Here is an 8,315-nt window from a genome sequence, read left to right on the forward strand (position 1 = left end):
TTCAGAAATTTTCGAACAGAAAAAGGAGACGGCAGCCGAAAATAATAATAATGTAAGGAAGATGCTTGGTGACTTTACTGCACCTAATTCCAATTTACATGGAAGAAGCATCTCCATTCCTGCCATTGGAGCAAACAACTTTGAGCTGAAACCTCAATTAGTTTCTCTAATGCAGCAGAACTGCAAGTTTCATGGACTTCCATCTGAAGATCCTTTTCAGTTCTTAACTGAATTCTTGCAGATATGTGATACTGTTAAGACTAATGGAGTAGATCCTGAAGTCTACAGGCTCATGCTTTTCCCTTTTGCTGTAAGAGACAGAGCTAGAATATGGTTGGACTCTCAACCTAAAGATAGCCTGAACTCTTGGGATAAGCTGGTCACGGATTTCTTAGCCAAGTTCTTTCCTCCTCAAAAGCTAAGCAAGCTTAGAGTGGATGTTCAAACCTTCAGACAAAAAGAAGGTGAATCCCTCTATGAAGCTTGGGAAAGATACAAACAGTTGACCAAAAAGTGTCCTTCTGACATGCTTTCAGAATGGACCATCCTGGATATATTCTATGATGGTTTATCTGAGCTATCAAAGATGTCGTAGGACACTTCTGCAGGTGGATCCATTCACCTAAAGAAAACGCCTGCAGAAGCTCAAGAACTCATTGACATGGTTGCTAATAACCAGTTCATGTACACTTCTGAGAGGAATCCTGTGAGTAATGGGACGCCTATGAAGAAGGGAGTTCTTGAAGTTGATACTCTGAATGCCATATTGGCTCAGAATAAAATATTGACTCAGCAAGTCAATATGATCTCTCAGAGTCTGCATGGAATGCAAGCTGCATCCAACAGTACTCAAGAGGCTTCTTATGAAGAAGAAGCTTATGATCCTGAGAACCCTGCAATAGCAGAGGTAAATTACTTAGGTGAACCTTATGGAAACACCTATAACTCATCATGGAGAAACCATCCAAATTTCTCATGGAAGGATCAAAAGCCTCAACAAGGCTTTAATAATGGTGGAAGAAACAGGTTTAACAATAATAAACCCTTTCCATCATCCACTCAGCAACAGACAGAGAACTCTGAACAAAACACTTCTAATTTGGCAAACTTAGTCTCTGATCTGTCTAAGGCCACTGTAAGTTTCATGAATGAAACAAGATCTTTCATTAGAAATCTGGAAGCACAAGTGGGCCAGCTGAGTAAGAGGATCACTGAAATCCCTCCTAGTACTCTCCCAAGCAATACAGAAGAGAATCCAAAAGGAGAGTGCAAGGCCATTGACATAAGCATCATGGCCGAACCTGTGAGGAGAGGAGAGGACGTGAATCCCAAGGAGGAAGACCTCCTGGGACGTCCAGTGATCAATAAGGAGCTTCCCTCTGAGGAACCAAAGGACTCTGAGGCTCATCTAGAGACCATAGAGATTCCATTGAACCTCCTTATGCCCTTCATGAGCCCTGATGAGTATTCCTCTTCTGAAGAGAATGAGGATGTTACTAAAGAGCAAACTGCCAAGTTTCTTGGTGCAATCATGAAGCTGAATGCCAAATTATTTGGCATTGATACTTGTGAAGTTGAACCTCCCTTGTTCATCAATGAACTAAGTGATCTGGATCAACTGACATTGCCTCAGAAGAGACAGGATCCTGGAAAGTTCATAATACCTTGTACCATAGGCACCATGATCTTTAAGGCTCTGTGTGACCTTGGTTCAGGAATAAACCTCATGCCCCTCTCTGTAATAGAGAAACTGGGAATCTATGGGGTGCAAGCTGCTAGAATCTCATTAGAGATGGCAGACAATTCAAGAAAACAGGCTTATGGACAAGTAGAGGACGTGTTAGTAAAGGTTGAAGGGCTTTACATCCCTGCTGATTTCATAGTCCTGGATACTGGAAAGGAAGAGGATGAATCCATCATCCTAGGAAGACCTTTCCTGGCCACAGCAAGAGCTATGATTGATGTTGACAGAGGTGAACTAGTCCTTCAATGGAATGAGGACTCCCTTGTGTTTAAAACTCAAGGATCTCCCTCTGCAACCATGGAGAGGAAGCATGAAAAGCTTCTCTCAAAGCAGAGTCAACCCAAGCCCCCACAGTCAAACTCTAAGTTTGGTGTTGGGAGGCCACAACCAAACTCTAAGTTTGGTGTTGAACTCCCATATCCAAACTCTAAGTTTGGTGTTGGAGAGTTTCAACAATGCTCTGAACATCTGTGAGGCTCCATGAGAGCCCACTGTCAAGCTATTGACATTAAAGAAGCGCTTGTTGGGAGGTTACCCAATTTTTATTTATCTAACTATATTTTTCTTAGTTATATGTCTTTATAGGTCCATGATCATGTGGAGTCACAAAATCAATAGAAAAATTGAAAACGGAATCAAAAACAGCAGAAGAAAAATCACACCCTGGAGGAGCATCTGTCTGGCGTTCAGCGCCAGAACAGAGCATGGTTCTTGCGCTGAACACCCAAAATGGGCAGGTTCTGGGCGCTGAACGCCAGAACAGGCATGGTTCTGGCGTTCAACGCCAGAAATGGCACACAAATGGGCGTTGAACGCCCAAAATGGCCACCAACCTGGCGCTGAACGCCTAGAGTTGTGTATAAAGGCATTTTTACATGCCTAATGGGTGCAGGGATGTAAATCCTTGAACACCTCAGGATCTGTGGACCCCACAGGATCCACTCAGGATCTGTGGACCCCACAGGATCCACTCAGGATCTGTGGACTCCACAGGATCCCCACCTACCAACACTCACCTCTTCTCACCACTCTCTTTCACACAACCCCATAAACACTCTTCCCCAAAAACCCTTCACCAATCACCTCAATCTCTCTTCCCCATCACCTCTTCACCCCTCACATCCATCCACTCTTTCCCATAAACCTACCTCATAAACCCCACCTACCTTCAAAATTCAAAACCAATTTCCCACCCAAACCCACCCATATGGCCGAAACCTTCCCCCCTTCCTTCCCTATATAAAGACCTCCATTCTTCATCAAATTCACACAACACACCCCTCTACACTCCTCTTGGCCGAAACCACATCTCCCTCTCCCTCTCCATATTTCTTCTTCTTCTTCTTCTATTCTTTTGTTTATTGCTCGAGGGCGAGAAATATTCTAAGTTTGGTGTGGTAAAAGCATAAGCTTTTTGTTTTTCCATTACCATTGATGGCACCTAAGACCGGAGAATCCTCTAGAAAGGGGAAGGGGAAGATAAAAGCTTCCACCTCCGAGTCATGGGAGATGGAAAGGTTCATCTCCAAAGCCCATCAAGACCACTTCTATGATGTTGTGGCCAAGAAGAAGGTGATCCCCAAGGTCCCTTTCAAACTCAAAAGAAATGAGTATCCGAAGATCTGACATAAAATTCAAAGAAGAGGTTGGGAAGTTCTAACAAATCCCATCCAACAAGTCGGCATCCTAATGGTTCAAGAGTTCTATGCCAATGCATGGATCACCAAGAACCATGATCAAAGTAAGAACCCAGATCCAAAGAACTATGTTACAATGGTTCGGGGGAAATACTTAGATTTTAGTCCGGAGAATGTGAGGTTGGCGTTTAACTTGCCCATGATGCAAGGAGATGAATGCCCCTACACTAGAAAGGTCAACTTTAATCAAAGGTTGGACCAAGTCCTTATGGACATATGCGTGGAAGGAGCTCAATGGAAGATTGACTCCAAAGGCAAGCCGGTTCAACTAAGAAGATTGGACCTCAAGCCTGTAGCTAGAGGATGGTTGGAGTTCATTCAATGCTTAATCATTCCCACTAGCAACCGGTCTGAAGTTACTATAGACCGGGCCATCATGATCCATAGCATCATGATTGGAGAAGAGGTGGGAGTTCATGAGATTATACCTCAAGAACTCTACAAGGTGGCTGACAAGTCTTCCACTATGGCAAGGTTAGCCTTTCCTCACCTCATTTGCCACCTATGCAATTCAGCTGGGATTGACATAGAGGGAGATATCCTCATTAAAGAGGACAAGCCCATCACTAAGAAAAAGATGGAGCAAGCAAGAGAGCCCAATCATGGAGCTCAAGAGGCGCAAGAAGCTCATTTCCATGAGATCCCGGAGATGCCTCAAATGCACTTTCCTCCACAAAATTATTGGGAGCAAATCAACACCTCCCTAGGAGAATTGAGTTCCAATATGGGACAACTAAGGGTGGAACATCAAGAGCACTCCATCATGCTTCATGAAATCAGAGAAGATCAAAAAGCAATGAGGGAGGAGCAACAAAGACAAGGAAGAGACATAGAAGAGCTCAAGGACATCATTGGTTCCTCAAGGAGGAAACGCCACCATCACTAAGGTGGATTCATTCCTTGTTCTTCTTTTTTCTGTTTTTCGTTTTCTATGTTATGTGCTTATCTATGTTTGTGTCTTCATTACATGATCATTAGCAGTTAGTAACTTTGTCTTAAAGTTATGAATGTCCTATGAATCCATCACCTCTCTTAAATAAAAAAATGTTTTAATTCAAAAGAACAAGAAGTACATGAGTTTCGAATTTATCCTTGAACTTAGCTTAATTATATTGATGTGGTGACAATGCTTCTTGTTTTATGAATGTATGCTTGAACAGTGCATATGTCTTTTGAAGTTGTTGTTTAAGAATGTTAAATATGTTGGCTCTTGAAAGAATGATGACTAGGAGACATGTTATTTGATAATCTGAAAAATCATAAAAATGATTCTTGAAGCAAAAAAAAAAAAAACAGCAGCAAAGAACAAATCTTGCAGAAAAAAAAATATATAGGCGAAAAAAAAATATATAGAAAGAAAAAAAGGAAAAGCAAGCAGAAAAAGCCAAAGCTCTTAAAACCAAGAGGCAAGAGCAAAAATCCAATAACCCTTAAAACCAAAAGGAAAGGGCAAATAAAAAGGATCCCAAGGCTTTGAGCATCAGTGTATAGGAGGACCTAAAGGAATAAAATCCTGGTCTAAGCGGCTAAACCAAGCTGTCCCTAACCATGTGCTTGTGGCGTGTAGGTGTCAAGTGAAAACTTGAGACTGAGCGGTTAAAGTCAAGGTCCAAAGCAAAAAAAAAGTGTGCTTAAGAACCCTGGACACCTCTAATTGGGGACTTTAGCAAAGCTGAGTCACAATCTGAAAAGGTTCACCCAATTATGTGTCTGTGGCATTTATGTATCCGGTGGTAATACTGGAAAACAAAGTGCTTAGGGCCACGGCCAAGACTCATAAAATAGCTGTGTTCAAGAATCATCATACTGAACTAGGAGAATCAATAACACTATCTGAAATCTGAGTTCCTATAGATGCCAATCATTCTGAACCTCAATGGATGAAGTGAGATGCCAAAACTATTCAAGAGGCAAAAGGCTATAAGTCCCGCTCATTTGATTGAAGCTCTGTTTCATTGATAGTTTGGAATTTATAATATATTCTCTTCTTTTTATCCTATTTGATTTTCAGTTGCTTGGGGACAAGCAACAATTTAAGTTTGGTGTTGTGATGAGCAGATAATTTATACGCTTTTTGGCATTGTTTTTAGTACGTTTTTAGTAGGATCTAGTTACTTTTAGGGACGTTTTCATTAGTTTTTATGTTAAATTCACATTTCTGGACTTTACTATAAGTTTGTGTATTTTTCTGTGATTTCAGGTATTTTCTGGCTGAAATTGAGGGACTTGAGCAGAAATCAGATTCAGAGGTTGAAGAAGGACTGCTGATGCTGTTGGATTCTGACCTCCCTGCACTCAAAATGAATTTTCTGGAGCTACAGAACTCGAAATGGCGGGCTTCCAATTGCGTTGGAAAGTAGACATCCAGGGCTTTCCAGCAATATATAATAGTCCATACTTTGACCAAGAATAGACGACGTAAACTGGCGTTCAACGCTAGCTTTCTACCCAAAACCAGAGTTGAACGCCCAAACTGGCACAAAAGCTGGCGTTCAACTCCAAGGAGGACCTTTACACGTGTAACACTCAAAGCCCAGCCCAAGCACACACCAAGTGGGTCCCGGAAGTGGATTTATGCATCAATTACTTACTCATGTAAACCCTAGTAGCTAGTTTATTATAAATAGGACCTTTTACTATTGTATTAGACATCCGGGATTGTATTTTGATCCTGTGATCACGTTTTGGGGGCTGGCCATCTCGGCCATGCCTGGACCTTTCACTTATGTATTTTCAACGGTAGAGTTTCTACACTCCATAGATTAAGGTGTGGAGCTCTGTTGTTCCTCAAAGATTAATGCAAAGTACTACTATTTTCTATTCAATTCATCTTATTTCGCTTCTAAGATATCCATTCGCACCCAAGAACGTGATGAAGGTGATGATTATGTGTGACGCTCATCACCATTCTCCCCTATGAACACGTGCCTGACAAACACTTCCGTTCTACATGAAATAAGCTAGAATGAATATCTCTTAGATCTCTTAACCGGAATCTTCGTGGCGTAAGCTAGAATGATGGCGGCATTCAAGAGAATCTGGAAAGTCTAAACCTTGTCTGTGGTATTCCGAGTAGGATTCAATGATTGAATGACTGTGACGAGCTTCAAACTCGCGATTGTTGGGCGTTAGTGACAGACACAAAAGGAGGGTGAATCCTATTCTAGCATGATCGAGAACCGACAGATGATTAGCCGTGCTGTGACAGAGCATGTGAGCATATTTTTCACTGAGAGGAGGGGATGTAGCCACTGACAACGGTGATGCCCTTGCATAAAGCCAGCCATGGAAAGGAGTAAGACTGATTGGATGAAGATAGCAGGAAAGCAGAGGTTCAGAGGAACGAAAAGCATCTCCATTCGCTTATCTGAAATTCCTACCAATGATTTACATAAGTACCTCTATCCCTATTCTATTATTTATTATTCAAAAACATCATTATCAATTTATATCTGCCTGACTGAGATTTGCAAGGTGACCATAGCTTGCTTCATACCAACAATCTCCGTGGGATTCGACCCTTACTCACGTAAGGTATTACTTGGACGACCCAGTGCACTTGCTGGTTAGTTGTATCGAAGTTGTGAACCATGGTATTGGCACCATATTCTTGGTGCCACTGCTAGGGAAAGAAAGAGCCATGAATTTTACATAATTAAAGTGTAATCACGATTACGCGTACCAAGTTGCTCACGTTGCCAGGGATTGTTTGAGCCTGGACATCACAATTTCGTGCACCACTTGTTATGGTCAAGACTTTTTCCTCTTCCGAGATTGACGGGTTCTGCAACATTTCCTGGATAAGGCTTCTATTGTTTCCCCCTGGTTTGGTGCTAGCTAGTTTTGAGAGTGCGTCAGCTCGGGCATTTTGTTCGCGGGGTATGTGGTAGATCTTATACTCTCCTATTTGTCCGAGCTGTTCCTTGGTTTTATCCAAATACTTTTTCATGGTGGGATCTTTGGCTTGGTAGCTCCCTGTTATTTGTGATGTAACCACTTGTGAATCGTTGTAAATGTTGAGTTTTTGAGCTCCGACTTCTTTAGCCAGCTTCAAACCATCTAATAATGCTTCATATTCCGCCTGGTTGTTTGGGGCCGAGAACTCGAACTTGAGGGAGAGCTCAACCTGGGTTCCTTGGTTGCTTTCTATTATCACGCTCGCACCGCTTCCAGTTTTATTTGAAGAACCGTCCACGTAAAGGTTCCATTCTGTGGGGGTTTCTAGGGCATCTGTGAATTCTGCGATAAAATCGGCCAGATACTGTGATTTGATGGCCGTCCGAGCTTCATATTGGAGGTCAAACTCTGACAACTCGACTGCCCATTGTAGAATTCTGCCTGCTAGATCTATTTTCTGCAATATTCCTTTTATGGGCTGGTTAGTTCGAACCTTAATGGTGTGAGCCTAGAAGTACGGGCGGAGTCGTCGAGATGTTAGGATAAGAGTATAGGCAAATTTTTCTATTTTCTGGTAGTTCAGCTCGGATCCCTGTAGTGCCTTGCTAATGAAGTAGACGGGTTGTTGCCCATTTTCGTCTTCTCTGACTAGTGCTAAGGCTATTGCCCGACTCCCTACTGCGAGATATAATATGAGCGGTTCTCCTTCTCGTGGTCGAGATAAGATAGGTGGCCGTCCTAAGAACTCCTTGAAGTCTTTGAATGCTTGCTCACATTCTGTCGTCCATTCGAACTGTTTTCTCTTTCTTAAAGTAGCATAGAAGGGGAGAAATCTTATCGCAGCTCCTGCTAAGAATCGGGATAGGGCGGCCAATCTCCCGTTGAGTTGTTGTACTTCTTTGACACAGGTTGGGGTCTTCATGTTGAGTATGGCTTGACATTTGTCTGGGTTTGCTTCAATTCCCCTTTGTGTGAGC

General features: G+C 42.3%; 1 non-coding gene across 1 annotated transcript; it reads right to left on the minus strand.

The window, feature by feature from the left end:
* Positions 1 to 424: 424 nt before the first annotated feature.
* Positions 425 to 532, minus strand: LOC148571796 (small nucleolar RNA R71). Its single transcript, XR_015908731.1, has one exon. It is a non-coding gene; the product is annotated as a small nucleolar RNA R71 (small nucleolar RNA).
* Positions 533 to 8,315: the final 7,783 nt, after the last annotated feature.

The sequence above is a fragment of the Arachis ipaensis genome, chromosome B3 (genome assembly GCF_059453495.1).
Source record: "Arachis ipaensis isolate K30076 ecotype BB chromosome B3, ASM5945349v1, whole genome shotgun sequence".
NCBI classification, from domain to species: Eukaryota; Viridiplantae; Streptophyta; class Magnoliopsida; order Fabales; family Fabaceae; genus Arachis; species Arachis ipaensis.